Source organism: Pteropus medius, unplaced genomic scaffold (genome assembly GCF_902729225.1).
Source record: "Pteropus medius unplaced genomic scaffold, Ma_sr-lr_union100, whole genome shotgun sequence".
Lineage (NCBI taxonomy): Eukaryota > Metazoa > Chordata > Mammalia > Chiroptera > Pteropodidae > Pteropus > Pteropus medius.
In genome coordinates this window covers 13,728,342-13,747,199 of record NW_024354875.1, presented here as the reverse complement: position 1 = coordinate 13,747,199, position 18,858 = coordinate 13,728,342, and positions in this window count along the sequence as shown.

The following is an 18,858-nucleotide window of genomic DNA, read 5'->3' as shown; positions in this document are numbered from 1 at the left end:
AAGCTGTCTTCTTTTAGTTCTCAAGCTTATTAAGATTTGTTCTTTTTTCCAGTAGAATCAGCTAGGTGCGAAGCTGATGGACTTCCTCTCACTGTACATTAGTTCTTCAACAGATTAGAAGCTCAGGAATAGGTAGAAAACATTTCACCAGGAGCAAGCCAGGAAATAGAGCATGGGGCCTATGCCTGATTGAATCATCTGTGTGCCTGGACAGCAGGCAGGCCAATTTCAGGCCACCATATGGGTGTGAGCCCTGGCTGTGTTCTTCTCCCGGACTTTCCTCTGGGTGCTAATTGCTTTAGTGAGAGAGACTGTGTGAAGCAATTAAACAGCCCCTTTCTCCCACAGTCCTAGTAGTCAGAAGCTAGGGGCTGGGAGAGGGCTCCTGCTCTCCCAGTGGGTTGCAAATTGCTCAGAGTGAATAAATACATTTGTTCACTTTTCAAACTGTGACCAGCCACCTGGTCTCTTGTGTTGCTCTCAGAGCAGAGAAGGCAGATGACGGGTTCCTCATTGCTGAACTCCAGCCTATAAAAATGCTTCACCGAGCTCTGAGCTATTTTTGCAAGGACATCTGTTGCCAAAAAAGAATTTTAATTAAGCAAAAACACATCTCTGTTTTGTCCATGGCAAGGAGGCTTGTGAAAGCTTTCTTGTCTCAGATGCATGCTAAATCTGGAGAAATGGAAGCCTTAAGGTATTTTGTGAGGGATATTTTGCTGCTCAATTTGAGGGACACAACAGATTTTCCATGGGAAGGAAAGCATTGGAAGTGAATGTTTGTGCCTTTCGAAATAAGTCCCAGCCTGCATTAATAATTAATAGTACGTAATATAATCTGACATGTTACCCCACGGTTTGATAAAGTCGAAAGCTATTTCCAAAAGGCAACTTGCCAGTTCTTTTGCTCTCGTCCAATCTTCTTTCCAGGTGATATTCATCATTTTAACATCAAGCTTCCAGAACATCACATTAACACATAAATTAGAGGGCCTGATGCTGTGCTGGCTGTTATAACTAGTCTAGATAAAATTGTCCAATCAGAAAGGAAAAAGAAAAAAGAAAAATGATAAACGAAATCAGAAAGCAGGTTGTAGACATTAATATTGCATAAATTGCCTAAGATTGGGTTGGAGGGGGAGGAGGCAGCCTAATCCAAGTATATTGGATACTTTTCTTTCCCCCTTTAAACATTGACATAATGACAGATACAAGTCCTTCAAACATGAAACTGATTCTGCAACCACGTACCCTTCGAATCCCTCACGTTCCTTAAGCGGCACCCTCTTTGGCAGCAGAAGCTTATTGGACAGGCTGATTATAAGAGGATTGCTTTCATGTAGCAGGTATCGGTGTGTGTGTGGAGGAGGGGGTGCTGGCTGGGATTGGGGGATAAATTCCTTGATAATATTAAGGTTGTTTCTGGTCACTTCTATTATTGGTCAGGGTCACCCATTTACCCTCTTAGAGGGTGGGCAGAGAATATCGTCTAGTTCGAGGCAGCAAAGAGTTCATATTTCTACACAATAGGATCTTTGCAGACAGGAATCTAGCCTTTACATTAAGGATTGGAATACAGAATCCCATGTTGTACATCAAACTTGGAATTTTTCTTTCTACTGTGGAAACTTTCTGACAATTCAATACTCACTTTTGGAGATTTACCCTTCATGTGGGGTCAGGGGACTCCTCTCTTATTAATTCTTCCCTTGGCACACACCCATTTCCACAAGTCTTTCCTACTGGATTTCAGTGTTTGTGTTCTACCCTGGTATAGCATTTTATATTGTTTCACTATGGTTTTTTGTGTTTTTTTTTTTAAGTTTTTTCTTTCCAAGAATGGTGGCTATTTTGTTTGTGATTGCTAGGATCTCCCCTCCCAGGTCCCAGTGACTTCACCTAAACAAACAAACAAATAAACAAACAAACAAACGAACAAAAAACTGTATAATTAAAATATACATTATATAGATAGATAGCTATAGCTACAGTAGTATAGATATAGATATAGGTATAGATATAGATAGATATCTCACTAATTCTTTCAACATTTACCAGTTTCGTAATGATGCTTTTGAGGGCAGTAAGTAAAGCTTGTGCAAATTTAATTTAAAATTTAGCTTTCAACCTAGTATTTTTTAGGATATGAGCTTGCTATTTTCTGGTTTTATTAGTCAGGATGTTTGGTTGTGAGAAGAATCTAATGAAAGGCAGATGAAGAAGAAAAGGGAAATTTACTAACTACCAAAACTGCCAGAACCCAGGTTAAAGGCTTCAGAAACTGCTAGAGCCAAGGCCTCTATCAGTGTTGCAACTCATTCTTCCATACGTTTTCCTCTATAATGATTTTTTTCTTAGGCAGGGCATCAAGCAGGTCCTGCCTCAATTTACCTTTCCAGTATTTCCTTTCCTGTGATTCTAGCAAAGGGCTAGACTCTCAGTACTATGGTCAGAAAAAAGACTGACAGGGACTGCGCAGGTTTGTGTCCTGACTCGACAATCTACAAACTATTTGACATCTGGCAGGAAACTGACCCTCTGTGCTTTAGTTTCCTCATCTGCATATTAAAGATAATGAGTTCCTACTGTGTAACTTGTTGGGAGTATTGAATAAGTTTAGTATATGTGCCAAACACATAATAGGAGTTAACAATTATTATTATTATTTTTATCATTATCATTATTATATGCTACCCATGAACCTTATTGCTGTGGCCAGGGGATAGAATACATTGATTGGGCAGACCTGCATCACGTGTATTCTCCAGAGACTGGGATGAGATCTTCTTCCACTTAAACCACGAATGGACAACGAGAAGCAAGTAATTTGGGAGTTTCTTGTGAGTCTCGGTAACGGATGCCAATTTATAAAATTAACTAAGGCACTCTGCAATATCAGTATTGCTTATATCTAATCCAACAAAACAATGGAGGTGAAAATATTTTTGAAATAATAAATCACAGAAAGAACTCAATGTGTTCGCGTCAATGACTTGTGCTAGAGACTCAGTAAAAGCACAATGCTGTCCTGAACCCTAAAAGTAGATGCACAGAATATCTGGTCCCTCTTCTTATGCACTTCACCACGTTATTGAAACACAGACATTTAGATACAGCAAAGAACTGACAGGGTTTCAATAAGAAACAAGGGCAAAAGAGTCATATAAATTAAAAATGGCAAGGTTGACAGTTATTTAAAAAAGCAGAGTAGCTAGCTATAATCATAAAAGATTTATTAAAGGAAATCATTTTCTAATAGAAATTTAAACTACAGAATAAAGCAATATTGAATACTAACCCCCAAAATAATTTTTTACACCTTCACAATATTCAACTCAAGAGCTCTATTGTTACATTGAATCCAAATTAATGGAACAACTCAACCACTTAGCCAATCATCGAAACACTTTACCTGGCTGCAGCACTGTGGGCACTTGTCTCAGCTAAGTCACAGAATTTAGTCATGCATTTTCTTACGAGCAGTCATGGGGCCATGCTAATTTCTTGCAGAATTGTAGAATCTTTGGGAATGGTGACATAAAAGATGAAGAGAAGCCTTTGTATCTATCTTTAGCATTAGTCGTCCCCCTCTCATCTTGCTTAATGTGTTATCATGTGTTATAGGTGACCTGTTCCTTCCTTTTCTGAACACATAAAAGTTAATGTTTTCCTGATTGACCATGCTTATTCATGTACTTTTGAAGGCAAACTGTTCAGCTATTGCTATAATAATGTCAATTGAAATTATCTCTAGAAAATCTTGTGCTAACAATGAATGTCTATTTACTTGTAAAGATAACTCAGCACGTAAGTGGTGGGTCCCTGGATGGCTGGTCTATCACAGAAGTAATCTATGTAAAGAATACAGTGTCATCTTCAGTTAGCCTCTGCCTTTTGCAACAGTGAAAGTTTTGTCTCATTTATTACACTTTCTGTGAGCTGCTAAGCCAATAAGTAATTATAGAATTTTAGGCTACACTTTATTTATGTATCCTTATCATTACAATATGGCATCTGCTCTCCCTTTCTTCCTTATAGTAATTATGTAAGGTAAATAGAGGCAGGAGCTATGCCAAGGGGTGGTTTCTGGGACATAATCAACTGCACCTATATAAAAGGACATCAGTAAACAGACATGCTCAGTAAAATAAGTGTATTTTCAAACACAGCCTCTAGTCAAAGGACTTTCCCAGGTCAACCCAAATAAACATTCAGTATAAATTAAAAACAAACAAACAAACAAACAAATCCCAGTATCTTAGCTATGTAGACTTGGTTTCAAGACAGATTCCCTAGTCCTCCAGTTCCAACCTTATAGCTGTTCACTGACCCTCTAAATAGAAATTGCGCAGCTACTATTGGATAGATATAAGTATAATCATCACTTTAATACTGAAGAATCTGGGACAGACTTGTGCTAACTCAAATAGGGACTTTTCTATTTTATCTGTTTGACTGATAAATGTGTCAGTACTTAGGAAAGGGTGCTATAGCTTTGATTTAAAAATAATAGTATGAGAAAAAAATATTTAAGACATTACCTAGCCACATATAGGATTAAGCTGTGGGTGGGTTTTTGAGCCACATTGCTGAAAGCTGTGGTCTTATCAAAATTCAAGTGAGGATGATCAGGCTTCCAGGGTGGTGGAATAAAAACCTATAAAAATGTACTCCCCCATAAAAGCAAAATGAATATTGAAAAAATTCCCCAAATCAACTTTTTTCAGAACTCTGGAAATTAACCAAAGTCTTGAAACAATTTACAGAGACTTTATTCAAGAAACTCATCTGAACCTTGGTAAAAACAGTGAGGTTTCTGGAATTTCAATATGCCCTATTCTAATCTCTGTCTCTGTAGTTCCACAGTAAGCTTGAAAGTCAACAGCCTTATGATCTCTATAATGGGGAAAGGAGCAGCCTAGCAGCCACAGGATAGGATAGAATGAGTTTGGAGTTCCTCGAAAGCCTCATTCCCAAGGAATTTTTATCATTTTACTTTTTTTTTTTTGGCTGTTCCCTGGAAACCACCACTTACAGGGCTTATCTGTACTTGAACTGCTTTGGGGCTTAGTACAAATAGCCTTTCTTTTGGAGCACTTGTCAAAAACAGTCAGTGGCAGTTGTTTAATGTTGCAGCTACCTGACGTGGCCAAAATAGTTGGGGCAAAGAGAAAGCTGACCAAAAGACTTAAAATAAAAAGTTGGAAAATGAGATATCCATAGGGAGCTTTGAAAAACTACAACATATTCTTGAAAACCTAGAAGGAGAACATGCATGCAGAGAGCTGAGTGCATATTCAGGACCATGAGCATGTTTAGAAAGGGCCTAATAAATCCCTAATCTCTCACTTCTGGCTAACGTTGAGGTTCTGTGCAAGCAGGAAGTAAAGACTAAGCTAGGTTTAGACACTACCTGATGAAATATTGCAGGAATGCTTCAATGCACATGTGTGCGTGCGCACACACACACAGAGACACACACACAACCCTCAGCAAAGGTTAAAAGACTAAGTATTTCAAGACATTTAAGAACATTTCTGTCAAATAAATAGCTGACCATTAAACTAACCATAGATACCTCAGTGGTTATACATGATAAAGATTACAAATTTTAAAGAATTTTCGATGAAGGTTACAAAGCAAAAAAAAAGAAAAGCACCAATGATGAACATGCAACAAGAAAAAAACACTGGGAGAATTTATATGATATGCAGTTTTGCCACATTATATTTACAATGTCCACTTTTCAACCAAAAAGCAGCATACATACAAAGAAATAGGAAAGTATGCCTTGTACATAGGAAAAAAAAGCAGTCAATAAAAACTCACTTAGGAAGCTTAGACATTAGACTTATCAAAAAATAGCTTAATTCAGATTTATAAATATGTTTAAAGAACTAAAGGAAATCATGTCTAAGTGACTAAAGGAAAGTATGAAATTGTGAGAATGACATCTTATCAACAGAGAATATTAATAAAATATTTTTCAGAAATGTGAATTTTTTAAAATTCACAATTGAAAGGCAGTACAATAACTAAAAAAACAAAACGAAACAAAAAACTTGAGGGGCTCACCACTTATTTGAACTGCAATATTTCTAAAATTTCATGGAAAACATTAATCTGCACATCATGAAGATCAAAAAACTCCAAGTGGGATAAACTTAATGAGCTCTATGTTGAAATACATTATAATTAAACCCTCAAAAGACAGACAAAGAGAAAACCTTGAAAGCAGCAAGAGAGAAGGGGCTTATATGTACAAGAGACCGTCAGAGAGACGAACATCCAATTTCTCATGAGAAACCTCGGAGTCCAGATGGCAATCAAATAATATATTCAAAATGCTAAAAGGAAAGACTTTACAACCAAGAATTCTGTATCCAACAAAATTATCCTTCAAAAACTAAGAAGAAATTAAGATATCTTCAGATAAACAAAAACTGATAATTTTTCTTTAGCGGATCTGACCTGCAAGAAATACTAAGGAGATTTTTTCAGGCTGAAATGATGAAAACACTCTGTAATAGCTCGAATACATATGAAGAAATAAAGAGCACCAGTAAATGTTATTGTAATAAATATGAAACACAGTATATATGTATTTTTTGTTTTTAACTCTTCTCTTCAGCAATCTTATGTAAAAAACATTCACATAAAGCAATAATTATAAAGCTCTTTTGATGGGCTTGTAATGTGTAAAGATCTCATTTGTTTGATAATGATAGCACAAAGAAGTATAAGGGATGAAGCTGTATAGGAGCAAAGATTTTGCATATTTAAGTTGGTACTAATCTAAACTAGATTGTTCTAAATTAAGATGTTAATAGTAATCACCAGGGAAACCACTAAGAAAGTAACTCAGAAAATATAGTAAAAGAAATTATAGGGGAATTAAAATGGTACACTAACACAAAAGAAGGTGATAATGAAACTGAGGAATCAAAAAGACACAAGACATAGAAAACACACAGAAGAATGTCACAATTATAAACATATGTGCACCTAATAATAGAGTCTCAAAATACATGAAGGAAAAACAGAACAGAGAAATAGATAATTTAATAACAATTTCTGAAGACTTTAATCTGTCACTTTCAATAGTTAAAAGACCAACTAGATTGAAGATCCAATAAAATGATGCTTAATATCATTAGTCATTAGGTAAATGCAAATCAAAACCACACTGCAGTAGGATTCTGGGAAGATTGCTGAGTAGAACACACTGGAAATCTAACATCTCACTTAGACAACAATTTTATTGGCAGAAATCTGATGGAGCTCTTTTTAGACCTCTGGATTCTACTGCAACTTCTAGAGGAAGGCTTGGACAGTAAACTGTGGTTAATTTTGGTTAATTTTAGCTCTTAGCATGGTAGCAACACCCCCTCTCACTCTCATTCCCATGGTAGGCACCTGTGCACCTGTTCCTGGAACAGCTTGCCCACAGATTGTTGGAGTCATGGTAAGTTATAAGGACTCTGTCCTCTAAACATTGAGGGTCTGTGCTCTTAATCACTGATTGCTGCTTCTGATTGTAAAGGTACAGAAATAGAATTGGGTAGCCATTGATGCAAACGCCTCCCTCTCCAGTGAATTATAGGATATTTAAAGGGATATTGTGATTTTTTTCCTCCCTTCATTTTTCTCTTTTTCTCCTTTTGTAAGTCATATATTTAAGGGCTAAGACATTCAGAAGCAACCACATATGTGGGGGAATTAGAAAGTCACCGTTCTTGCCTAGGCACATGTGCAGTCTCAGAAAATACCTGAGAAGATCTTCATTACATACCTCCAGCTGAACCCCATTACAGAGCTACCACACAATAAACAAATACAAACAAAATGGCAAACCCTGGGGAGGAGAAATAATTGGATCTCAGTTACCACATTATAAGATACAAATGTCCAACCAGACATGAAAAAATCAGAAGGCATACAAAGAAATAGGAAATATGGCTCATTCAAAGGAAAAACAATTAAATGAACAGAAACTGTCCCTGAGAAAGACCAGATGGTGGACTTAGTAGACAAAGAGTTTAAACAACTGTTATAAATATGCTTGAAGAGCTTAAAGAAAACACAAAATCAAGAAAATGATGTATGAACAAAATGGAAATATCAGTAAAAATTGAAAATATAAAAAACTCAAAAAAAGATATTTCAGAGCTTAAACATATAATAACTGAAATAAAACATCACTAGAGGAATTTAAAAACATATTCAAGTAGACAGAAGAAGAAAAAGAAAACCTGAACAACAGACAGTTGAAATTCTGAGGAAAATAAAAATAAAGATTGAGGAAAGTGAACAGAGACTGAGGTATCTGTGAGGTACTATCAGGTTGACCAACATACATGTTATGGTAGTCCAAGAAAGTGAAGAGAGAGGCAGAGAAATTAGTTGAAGAAATAATGGCTGAGAACTTTCCAAATTTGATGAAACACATGGACAGACATTCAAGAAGTTCAGTAAACTCTAAGCACAATAAACTCAGAGACCTACACTAAGACACATTATAATCAAACTATTTAAAGACAAAGACAAAAAGAGGACTTTGAAAGCAGAAAGGAGCAACTTGTCACACACAAACAATTCCCAATAAGGTTATCAGCACATTTCTGATCAGAAACCTTGGAGGGTAGAAGGAAGTGGGCTAATATATTCAAAGTGCTGAAGGAAAACTATTATCAACTGAGAATTCTATATCTGGTGAAACTGTCCTTCAAAAAATGAGAGAAAAATTAATACATTCCCAGATAAACAAAAGCTGAGGAACTTTGTTATCACTAGACATGAATAATTGAAAGGGGAGGGGAGATAGATATATAGGAGCGGAAGTGGTTTTTTTTTTTTTGTAATATTGACATTAAACTAATACAACTTCAAATTAGAGTATTATAACTTTAGAATGGTAAATGTAATCACACTAACCTAACACACACACGAGCAAACACAAATAGCTATAGAAGTCACATTTATAAAGGCAGAAAGTGGAATGTGGTTGCCAGGGCTGAGAGGAATGGGGAGTTATTGTTTAATGGTTACAAGGTTTTAGTTTTGCAAGTCAAAATTTTTTCTGGACCTGGACGATGGTGGTGGTCACACAACATTGTGAATATACTTAATGCCGCTGAAATACAAATTTAAAAATAGTTAAATTGTAAATTTTATGTTATGTATATTTTATCACAATTAAAAAATAATTTAAAATACATTGAGATACGACTTCATATTTAGTAGGTGGCTAAAATAAAAAAGAAAAGCAATAACAAGTGTTGATGAAGCTGTAGAAAAATTGAACTTCTTATACATTCCTGAAGGGATTCCAAAATGATTCAATCTCTTTGGAATATAGTTTGGCATATCCTCAAAATGTTAAACATCAACTAACCACATGACACAGAAATTCCACAATATTTAGTTGTATAATCAAGAGTCGAAAACATATGCAATGATTCTTTATAACAGCATTATTCATATATTTGTTTCTCAAATAATGGGCAACACTCCAGTGTACATCAAATGACAAAATAGATAAACCACACGTGGTATATTTATAAAATAAAATATTACTCAGTTATAAAAAGAAATGAAATCCTGAAACTTGCTATAGTAAGGATGAACCTTGAAATCATTATGCTAAGTGAAATAAGCCAGGCACAAAAGACTGCATATTGTAAAATTTTATTTATATGAAATGTCCAGAGTAATAAAATCTATCAAAATAGAAAGTAGATTATTGGTTGTGAGGGTCTTGTGGGAAGGGGTTATGGGAAGTGATTCTTTTTTGCAGTGATGAAAATATTCTGAATTAGGTAGTGGTGATTGTTGCACTACTCTGTGAATATACTAAAAAAATACTTGCACTGTAAAATGTAAAATGCTTATATTTTACAATGTAAAAAATTTTACACTCCAAAAGTATAAATTTTATAGTAAGTAAATTATATCTTAATAAAGCTTTCATTAATAAAAAAAATTCATGTGAGACAGAATTTTGCTATTTATTCTTGTTCAAGGAAATCCTGACTGATGAAACAAACAAGGAATGTTAGTAACCTTGTAAATAGTGGTATTTATTTCCCATTAGGACAATGGTTATAATTTCAATAGAATAATTATACAAAGTATTAAATAGTTTCTCCTTTTTAGCCCCCAGATGTGTTTCACTGATGGTTGTTATTGCATAAGTGAGTATAGATTTGCATAAATTGCCCAATTTCTTTCAACTGCATCTGGAACAAGGCTTGTCAAGGGCAGAAATGGAGGCTTATCTTGGTGAATCATAAAACTGAGCCAGATACACCTCTTATTTGGAATCTATTTTCTCACACGCCCATTTCCCAATAGGCATTTTCAGAGAGTTGAGAGATAATTCTATGAATCAGGCCCAATTAGGAGAACCAGTCCAAGTTCTTGCTGCAAAGAGAAAGTATCTTAAATTCTCTTTCTTTTTTCCTGGCATCTTAGTATGATTCTTATCTTGAGTTTTAACTGTGTATGCCAGTTCCTAACAACTTTTCTGGCACTGAGGAGAAAAAAAGTCTTGCCAAGAAAATCTGCAAGTATGGTGATGGACCCTGAAAGAACCTATGATAGGTTCAGTGAAGAGAGGGTAAGTCAAGAGCTAATGTAGTCCTCCTTGCCACAAGCCTCATAGAAGTGGACCACACACTCCTCTGACTTTTCTCCTTGGTGATAGTGTGCCTCCAAGGCATAGTCAGCATATGCTTTAACAGCATGAAAATATAAGTTTACTTGAAAGTTGATTTCGACACTGTTTTGATGTTGCAGTTTTGTTACAAGTGTACTTTTTAACTTTCCAAATTCTTAAACATTTCTCAATCTACTGTTCAGTTAAAATTTTGAATTCATAGTGAATTTTTTCCTAGTATTTTGTTATTGATTTATCTGTTCGAAAACAATGTAATTAATAGTGCCATTTTTACATAGATGGTTTGATACAGACCATATATATATATATATATATATAAATATATACAGTATCAAATTATCAGACTCTGCATGTGTCTTTATATATAAAGAAAATTAAAAAAATGGGTATCAATTTGAAATGTATTTTTATGCCCAATAGCATAATAGGATAATTAGTATTTTTTGTGTCTATAAAATAGAAAATTGACATTCAAGTTGAGAGGGCTGAATAGAGTTCAGTCATTATGGAGGTTGTATGTACTTGTTCAGCACTGTGATCAAATTTCTGCCATTCTCATTGATTTTCCTGAGAGACTGTTAGCAACATTTTCTATAGAGCCAGTGATGTAAGGTGCCAGAATGTAGGAGGGTAATTATAGTCAGAATTAAAGCGCTTAAGCCCTGGACTTGTACTTCTAGATTACTACTACTAGAGGTATAAATATAAGATCTTAAAGGCTGACATCACCAGGCCTATAGCAACAGATAAAAAAGCAACCACAACAGAGTCCTGGGTGAATGAGCATGGATTATTAAGTTTTTAGGAAGAGGAAGGATTGAAGGTAAATTAGACATGCTCTCGGTAAGGTCAGGGATCCATGAGAAGAGACCGCTCAAGATAGAAGCCAAAATTGACTAACAGAAATCCAGAATGAGCCCTATGTAATGCTGGTAGAGAATAGACTAAGGGCTGAGAAATAGAAATGAAGAAGCAATCTATAATCAGGAGTTAACTATGGATAAGGCTTGATCAAAATCCAGGCATGGTTGTTAGAAGTCAGCAAAGCCTCAAAGCAGATGCTGAGAAGACGGAAAGAACACATAAGGTGGAGGAATCATTGGCTATACACACTGAGATCTATTTCTGTTTCTATAGGAATTTTAGAGAACTATGAGATTATATGAGAAAATTGGGGCTGTTATCACTATCACTATCATCACCACCATCATTATAGTCTCCACCATTTATTAGTAACTTATTTACATTCAAGCAACTAAGAACGTACCTACATTTTTAATTTAAAATTCTTAACAGTCCTATACTTTTGATTTTATTATCTCATTAACCAGATGCTCTGTCCCTAATAACATCTTTTCTTCATTAGTATGAGAAAAGATAAAATGCAGTGGTAGTTGCATATAACCTCAAAGCTAACTTTACCCTTGTTTCAGATAGTCATACATTATAGTTTATAGATGAAGGGGTAAGAGGATGTGGGGAGAGGATTAACACTATGCAGAAAATGGAAGCAGAGCTTGTCTTGTTCATTAGATGTTGTACCCAACTTAAAACGCTACCCATATGCCTGTATCCTGATTCCGTGTATGTGGAGAGGGGAAGCATGTATAAACTATGTCACATATGTTTTGTCTCATGAGTTCAGAGTCAGAAGGGTCTTCTGAGGTCCCCCAGTCTAACTCTTTTACTCTATTAGATGATCTCCAAACTCAATTCTATGCTGAACAGAAACTTCTGCTAGCCTTTCCCAACTCCAGGGCCCCCAGGCAGAGGGAGTTTCTTTATCTTTGGCGCTCCACACATTTTCCCTTACGGTTATGAGAGCTCAGGCTGTATTTTGTTACACTTTATTGTTCACAGCTCTGTTTCCTTCCCCATCATTATCGGGGTTGCAAGCCATCTAAAGGCAGAAATTCTGTTCTAATCCTTTTTCCCCGCCTCAAGAGGGAGGTGTCATTACCAAAATTTATTGAATTGAATTTCATATATGACTAATCTAAGTATTAGGATTAAGCCAACATGTTAAGCAACTTGCTCAAGTCACATGTAGATTCATAGCAAGGACCAGGAAATATTTCTCCTACTCATAATTTATAATAATATAGTGATATAGCCCTCATCTGAGGTATTTGTCTCTGTCTCTTCATGTGAAGTATGTGAGGGGATGTTACTTTCTAACCATGCTCCTCTGAGCACACTTGTTATCACTCTCTGGTTATTCACCAGTGTTGTTTTTTTGCTGTATTGGCACCTACCAAAGAGGGATGGAATTTTAAAAATTTACTTAGCATAGCACCGAGCACAAGGCCTTTATTACTTTTTGCTTTGATGAAAAGATTGGAACCCTAGTTCAGGTGGAGCTTTATTGATTTCTATACAATCTTATAGAGAACCAGTGACAAAGCTGGAATTAGAATCTAGGGAAGAGGTAGACAGGATAAAGGGAGTCAAATATAGGGGGTTTGGGGGAGGGTGAAGTGGGTAAAGAGGATCAAATATTTGGTAGCTGAAGGAAACTGGACTTTGGGTGGTAAACACACAATAGAATATATAGATGTCAAATTATAATGTACACCTGAAAATTATATAATTGCATTAACCAATGTTACCCTAATAAAGTTAATTTTAAAAAAAAGAATCTAGAATATTTGTTTTGTTTTGTTTTGTTTTAACTTTAATAGCAATGAACCATTCCCTGAATAGTCCCAGAAAGAGCTTAAAACAAATAGGTTATGCTTATAAATGTTTTCAAAAGCCATGTTCACAAACAAACCCAAAACACCTATGTGTGTGTATAATTTTATATATGTTTTATGAGTATGAGAACAGATGTGGAAAATAAATCCATATTGTCTGCCTTAGAGGGAGAGTGGTGGGATTGAGAAAATTTCAGCTGGAGATTATTGACTTTTTAATTCATATTTGTGTGGTTTGCACAAAAGTTAATAAAAGTTTTTAGAGAATTTCGACCGACTGAATTTGACATTTGAACACATTATTTTACTCAAACCCATTGATTCAGTTTCTTCATTATAAGGAACAGAGATGACTCAAGCTAGCACAAGTAAAGGAGATATGTTGCACTGATAAATGATCCATGATTGCATATGACCCAGGGAAAGGGGCTGAAGTACAAGCCGGGCTTCCAGAAACTTAACCGAGAGGGTAAACTCTGAATTCAAGAAGACTTTTGGAACTTCGGAAAAACTGTGTGAGACTCACTCTTGTGCTCACTGTCAACACTTTATAGCCATACTCCCTGTGGTGTCTTCTATAACTCTCTCACTACCAAGTGACAGGTTCTTTCCAATTTTCTCAGTTAAAATTCCTGAGAAGGAGAGAGAATTGTATTGGCCAAGTTAATCTCTTGGGATCCCACTTTATAAAACATTATTCTCCTCTCTAGTGTATATGGACTACAGAGTTGCCTTTCTATCTGATGCCCAACCACCTGGTACATCCTGTTGCCCGGAGGTGAACTTGTGTTGTAAAAAGCGTGTGATTGTGGGAGGAATGGGGAAGGTTTGACTAGCTCTTGCTTTTGGTAAACCCGCTTATTTTTTGTGTCTATTTTAGCCCCTATCGAAGGACTATTTTTATACATGGGCCTGTAGTTATTTCTTGGCTCTAGTATTCTTTGCTTAACTCTCATTACATTCTACTGAGATTGCCTCTATTAAGTGTGTCATCATCACTCGACTGCAACCTCTCAAAGGATTGGGGTTACAATTGCCTAATGTGGTTTCCGAGGTATCTATCTAGCCAGCTTATAGGAGATCTCAGTAAACATTATTTGAATGAATAGATGGCCTCCAAGATAGGTGGGGAATTTTTAAAATTTGTTAAAATACAGCATTGTTCAATTTCCAGGAGCTTGAGTTCCTTCCTCTGTTAATCTATGGCTAATACATGTAGAAGTGATTCTGAAACACACCTGGAGGCCTAGCAGGTCTTCAGGGTGTTGACATGATTCTGATGATCTTGGAAATGGTTAGGAAAAAGTGAAAGTGGTTAGCAAGGTGGGGCTGGGGAACCGTGAGTGAGGTAGGAAGCTGGGTAACTTCTTGGGATTGGTTGTGTAACATGAAAGGCAACCCACCCATCTGGAAATGTAATGCAAAAAGGAGGCTATGCAAATCATATCTGTTTCTATCTCTGATCTAGAAAGCTGAAAAACAGCTGTCAAACCCTGCCTGGGACACATTCATATCCTGCTTGTGATATGAATCCTAAGGAGGTGATACCCACACAATCACAGCATTGTTCCAAGCTGCACAACAGGCTTGCCATAGCCTTGGGCTCTCACACATGTCCTGACGGCTGTGTACAGAGACACTGGAGCTGTCTGAGGCCATTTTCTCTCTGCATTGTTTTCAGGACACTTTTAAAATGCCACCTATTAAAGTTTGGTTTCTTCCCACGGTACCTAGCCTGGGAAAGTGTTATTCAGAGTGCATTTGTGTTGGAGGCGTGACGTCAATGTAAAGTCAAGGAAAGCCTAAAGGTCTCCCCTTTGCCCCAAGTCCTGGTTATGCTAGACCAAGTCAATCTTCTTGTTCTCTAGCCTGCTAGGAAACATGTCAGTGGTATGAAAGAACACAGAGCCTACATCTGTTTTAGCCAGTCACGTAAAGGCAGTCCACAGTTGCTTAGGTCAATGATTCTTCAGGAAGTATTTCAATTCTACAAATCTTTCTCAGGGTCCATCTAATCTACATGAATTATATTATAAACAGGAGAGTAAAGGGCCTGGGGTAAAGATAAAAAGATGTGATAATTTTATAGATTATAAAAAATTACTGCCATGTAATGGTGAATGGAAACAATGATATGAATAGTTTAAAAGATAAATTTTGACCCTTTACCTCAGCATTCTAGACAAATAAGGCAAAAGAATTGCACTCAATATCAACTGCTGTTTCTCAATAACTTTATGTAAGGAGCACATGCTTTGGTGTCATAAAAAACTGGATTTTAATCCAAATTTAAATACTTACTAGCTATGGGGTCTTGGCTGAGTTGGTCCCTTTGCTTAAGAGCCTGAGTTGCCCCACATAGAACAGGATAATCAGATTTTCCTTGCATGTTTCTTGTGAGGATTAAATATATTGAAGTGCAGGACTGAGGACAGTTTATGGTATGATGATTTCCAATGAACAGCAGTTTGTAATAAAATTCTATATGGAGAGCGTTGCCTTACCTAGGGCCTGCCTGCCTTTTCAGTCTTATCATGGCTTTTATAGAGGTTTTGATTGATGAGAGCTCATAGAGAAACATTGAGCCAGGGCTTGCTTCCTAGTAAATACCAGACACAAGCATTAGCAAATGATCTAGAGAAACAGCAAGGCCTGTTGAAGCATTTCATTGCCTTTGAACTCCATCATGGCTGGTGCCACTGCCCATTGTAAAATATGGAGTTACCCACCCTCTTTGTCTCAGTTTGGTTTGAACGACTTAACAAATACACCCACAGATGTCTGTCAGTCTTGCAACTGTTACCACATGCCTTATATGCTACTGTAAAGAACATTCTTTCTTGTTATTTGAATGTCTTAAGTTGCCGTGTTTACTGACATTGGGGTTATGACTTTATTCATCAGCTTCATGAAATTCTCACTACTGTTTCTTAATTTCGCAACTGTGAAATTTAATTGTTCAATTTTAAGCACCAACTCCAGTTATTTCCAATCTGAATTTATTAATTGGTTCCTGGTCTTTAAATTTTTCTGGTATAGAAACCAAGGGTTTTAATTGTGAGGTGATATATTTTACTAACAACTACATTATCTTTATAAGAATGTATAAGTCACTGTATAATGATTAAGAGCACAAACGCTAGAGTAGACTGCTCGGGATCTAATCCCAGAACCATCACTTACTATGTACGTGACCTAAGAGAAGTTAACCCCTCCGGGCTTCAAGTTCCTTATCTGCATAGAATGCTTATAAGAATTAAATGAGTTTATATGTGTAAAACACCAAAAAGAGTTTCTGAAACATAGCAAGTGCTACAGAAAGATTAACCATTATAAGTATTGTTATGCATATAAAATAAGCTGGCTACTCCTTTTCTAGGGACGAGTACTAATCAAAATGTACTCAGAGTCCTGCTAGTATTCAGTTCTAGTACCTCCAAGGGGTCTATCTGATGATCCTTCCTGATGGCAAGTAGGACTGGAGATTAGACTGGCATCTGCAAAGCTGTGGGTTTGTGTGATACGAGGCAGCAGCATGACATGCTAAAAGTCATTAGGATGTTGAAAAAAAGAATTCGCACAAGTCACAAAAACAAGTTTGGCACATGATAATTAAAACTGGTGCGGGGTAGGTGATGAAGGTGAAAAAGAGTCATATGCTTTGTAACAGAGAATCATAGAATGGCAACAATCATAGAATGGCTAGTCCCAGAAGGATTCTTAATGTGGCATTGGTAGCCCAGCTACATTGAAAGGAGAAGGGACAGAGCAGCCATAATGAACCACCAATTATTTTTTTCTATTAGGTTGTTTGATATTCTCCTTAGTTCATCTGCTGGAAAGTTGTGACACATTCTAATATACTCCTGAAGCAGGAAACAATTTCCTGTGGCTATTCTTATGGCTCTGTAAATCAGGTTCTGTTAGTCATGGTGTTCCTGGGGATCCAGGACTTCTTTAAAAGAGTACCTTAGCAGTAGTAGATATGGAGAACTTTGAGTCATATTCCTTAATACTTGGAAAAGGATAAAAACAACAGATTTCAGAAATGATAAAAAAATTAATCTCTTACCCATGTTACTATAATTTAATGCACACTATGTGCTGAGTATTATAGTAGTTTATGTCTATTATCTCATTGATCCTTAGATGAACCCAATAAAAAGTAGATATTTTTAAATTCACTTTTTCATATGATTGATGTACTGCACAGAGAGACCATGAACGAATTTAGGTTAAAAGGATCATTCTGAAGTAAGTAGAGGGCAAGAATGAAATCAGCAGTACCAATTAGAAGTCTATAACAGCAGTCTAGATAAGACATAATGGTGGCTTAGACTAAGGTAGAAACAGCGGAGATGCTGAAAAATTGTCAGATCTTGGAAAAATTTTAAAGGTAAAACAAGATTTCCACACAGTATGGATGTGGGTAGGGAGGAGAGGTAAGGAATCAAGAGAGAACCTAAGTTTGTTGGCCTGCATAAGTAGATGGTTGAAACTACCACAACTGAGATAGAAAAGGCTGAAGATGAAGCAGGTTTAGAGAGGAACAGAAGTTCAGTTTGAGACCTGTTACGTTTGCGATATATATCAGACGCACCATGGAGATGTCAAATAAACCATCTGAAATTCAGCAGAAGTTTCTGGTAAAGATAGGAATTTAGGTCTCTAGCACATAGATAGTTTTAAAGACATAAGCTTCAAGAAATCACCCTAGAAAGAAATGTAGATATAAGAGAGGATCAAAGACAGAGCATTGGTCCACACCTCTTAGAAAGTGGGAGAGGAGGGTAACGGCAGAGGGGGTAGAGAGGAAGAGTCAGCAAAGAAGAACAAGAAAGAATGGCCAATGGAATAAAAGAGGAAAAAGAGATTGTGGTGGCCTAGAAACTAAGTGTAAAAAGTATATTGAAAAGAAGAGAGGAATTCACCTGTGTCTATAAATCAAGTTGAAGAATGAGAGTTGACCATTTAGACTTAGTTACGTAGAGTTTATTGGTGATCTTGAAAGAAACTACTTGATAAAGTGAGTGTATGGGGGAATCTCTGGGAAAACAAAGGCCTGACTAGACGAGATTTAAGGGAAAGTGGGAGAGAAATATTTAGAGGTACCAAGGGAAGGTGAAGAGACGTATCACTGGAATTATAAGATTGTATATTTCCGCAGAGACTGGGGAAGCTGCATGTGAGAGTGGAAATTTGACCTTGATTCTCTGATCAGTTCACTATTATTACACATCATCTTGAGATTTTTATAGATTGACCTATGTATTCATTTTTCCTCCTCTTTCCATCACCAAAGAAGTCATACCTGAGTTGTGCACTATGTCACTATGCTACTCCAAATGGAGGTGTTGTGTTGTGAGTTGGCATATTATGGTGAAGAGGTAACTTTAGAACGTACTCTGACAGAAAGACTACAACCAGTTCACTCTTAGGTTTCCTCTGACTGACTTGGGGAGAGAAATCTCTTTTCTTGAAAAT